Source organism: Euleptes europaea, chromosome 4 (genome assembly GCF_029931775.1).
Source record: "Euleptes europaea isolate rEulEur1 chromosome 4, rEulEur1.hap1, whole genome shotgun sequence".
Taxonomy (NCBI): domain Eukaryota; kingdom Metazoa; phylum Chordata; class Lepidosauria; order Squamata; family Sphaerodactylidae; genus Euleptes; species Euleptes europaea.
This window is the reverse complement of record NC_079315.1, coordinates 120860771-120863638: the sequence shown is the minus strand read 5'-3', so window position 1 is coordinate 120863638 and position 2868 is coordinate 120860771. Positions and strand designations below refer to the sequence as shown.

Here is a 2868-nt window from a genome sequence, read left to right as displayed (position 1 = left end):
GGCGGAGGGGCGTGCAGTCCTATTCCACCTTTGAAGTGCCCACAAGCTATCCTCCAAACACCTTTCCATTTGTCTTGATATGTAGAGAGAAAACACTAAGGAACTAGTTGCCAATCTCCAGGTACTAGCTGGAGATCTGCTATTACAGGTGATCTCCAACCAATAGAGATCAGTTCCCCTGGAAAAAATTGCCACTTTGGCAATTGGACTCTATGGCACTGAAGTCCTTCCCCAAACCCTGCCCTCCTCAGGCGCCACCCCAAAAACCTCCCACTCATGGCGAAGAGGAACTTGGCAACCCTAGCCTCTCCCTCTGGGCCCCCTCTGGGGGTGGTATTCAGGTTAAATTGCCGCATTGGCACTCGGCAATAAATAAGTGGGTTTTTGGTTGCAGTTTGGGCACTCGGTCTCTAAAAGGTTCGCCATCACTGGTCTAGGATGATTGACTGCTGGTCCGATCCGGCAGATTTCCTCTTACGAAAATCCACCTTCTTTGGGCCTGGAGACAGCAATCCTACGCAAGAGTAAGCTTTATAGAACGTGGGGGTTTCTTCAAAGTAAACAGGCCTAGGGTTGCGTCATGCTGTCAGTCACTTCCTGGCCTGGCAGGCATAAGCAGTGTTCGTATTCTTCCATGCCCGCTTCCCCCAGCCTTTGCTTGGCTCACAGCCTTGGCGGAAAAATCTATATAAAGTTTCAGTTGGACTCTGGCCAGGATGTTCTCTTGGCTGCCCGCAGTCAGGGTATCAGATCTTGGCTCCCTTCGCTTCCTGCCTGCCTGTCTTGCAAGAGACCTCTCGCTTCTGCTCTACCAGTGGAGTTTCTGCAGCCCTAAAGTAGGGTTGTCAGCTCTGGGTTGGGAAATGCCTGGAGATCTTGGGGGTGGAGCCTGCAGAGGGCAGGGTCTGGAGAGGGGTGGGATCTCAACGGGGTACAATGCCTTAGACTCCACCCTGCAAAGCAGCCATCTTTTTCAGGGAAACTGATCTCTTTCGCCTGGAGATCAGCTCTAATTGTGGGAGATGTCCAGGTCCCACCTGGAGGTTGGCAACCTGCTGTAGGGGGGACCTTTTTTGTCTCCCCCCTGCTGGTGCCTCCTAGACCATGGCCAGTTTAATTCTTCTCTGCCAACACAGCTCTTTCGGTGCCTTTGGGAATCTTCCCAACTACGAATCCAAGTTTTCCCTCTAACTGACACCTTAGTTTCAGATTTCAGAATCCAGATCTTGTTACCAGAATAAATTATGCAGAGGAATGCAGATTTTACCTGAATGGCATAATTTAGTCTTGGTGCACAACCCTAAGTGCTAGGGTTGCCAACCTCCACGTAGTTAATCAAACATATGCAATCACATAGTGATTGCATATGTTTGATTAACCTTCTATACTGCGGTCCAAGTGCAAATTGTTGTAACCTCCAGGTAGTAGCTGGAGATCTCCTGCTATTACAACTGATCTGCAGGCGATAGAGATCAGTTCACCTGGAGAAAATGGCCGCTTTGGCCGTTGGACTCTATGGCATTGAAGTCCCTCCCCTCCCCAAACCCCACCCTTCTCAGGCTACTCCCCAAAAACCTCCCACCGGTGGTGAAGAGGGACCTGGCAACCTTACTAAGAGCCAAGGACGCCTAGTGCAGAAATGGGGGATTTGCCAATAAAGAGGTTTGCCACAAGTCTGTCTTGGCTGTATTTTCTTAAGACCGCCTGACATCTGATTGAAGTCTATCTACTGGGACTCTGCCAGCCCGCAGTAGTTTAGCACACCTGTTTGGCAGCTGCCGGGAAAATGAGAGGCTCTCCAGACCCAACAAGTGGAATATTAGCTGGTCTTATTTTTAAACCTGGTTTCAAATATGCAGAGGCAGCAGGTTGCAGGCAGGCCTGGCCAGGCGCTCTGGCGCTACATGAACTGGTACTTAAAGAGCAGAGGTGAGGCAGCACGGACCAGGCTGCTGAGGGCCAAGGAGTCCGTTGGCATAAGCAGTTTGCAAAAACTGATGTAGTGGCGTTCAGCATTATTATTATTGTTAGGGGAGGGGCTGTGGCTCAGTGGTAGAGCATCTGCTTGATGTGCAGAAGGTCCCAGGTTCAATCCCCGGCATCTCCAGTTTAAAAAGGCCCAGGCAGTAGGTGATGTGAAAGACCTCTGCCTGAGATCCTGGAGAGATGCTGTCAGTCTGAGTAGACAATACTGACTTTGATGGACCAGTGGTCTGATCCAGTAGAAGGCAGCTTTATGTGTGTGTTGGGAGGGCCCATGGATCAGTGGTAGAGCCTCTGCTTGGCACGCAGAAGGTCCCAGGTTCAATCCCCAGCTTCTCCAGTTAAAAGGACCAGGCTATAGGTGATCTGAAAGACCTCAGCCTGAGACCCTGGGGAGCAGCTGCCAGTCTGAGTGGACAATAGAGAAGACGAAGAAGAGTTGGTTATTCATACCCCGACTTTCTCTACCTTTAAGAAGCCTCAAAACGGCTTACAATCGCTTTCCCTTCCTCTCCCCACAACAGACACCTTGTGGCGTAGGTGGGGCTGAGAGAGTTCAGAGAGAACTGTGACTAGCCCAAGATCACCCAGCAGGCTTCATGTGTAGGAGTGGGGAAACCAACCCAGTTCACCAGATTAGCATCCACGGCTCATGTGGAGGAGGGGGGAATCGAACCCAGTTCTCCACATCAGAGTCCACCACTCCAAACCACCGCTCTTAACCACTGTACCACGCTGGCTTTTGGAGGTATACGCTTTTGAGAATGAAAGCTCCCTTAAGCTTATACCCCCAAAATCTTGTTCGTCTCTAAAGTGTTACTGGTTTCAAATCTAGTATCTTGGATATTTAGCTTATAAAGCATTGTAATTATGCCAATAAAGGTA

At 50.1% G+C, this 2868-nt stretch overlaps 1 non-coding gene across 1 annotated transcript; it reads left to right on the top strand.

The window, feature by feature from the left end:
• The first annotated feature begins 2035 nt into the window (after positions 1 to 2035).
• On the top strand, positions 2036 to 2107 carry TRNAI-GAU (transfer RNA isoleucine (anticodon GAU)). The gene has a single exon. It is a non-coding gene; the product is annotated as a tRNA-Ile (tRNA).
• The last annotated feature ends 761 nt before the right edge of the window (positions 2108 to 2868 follow it).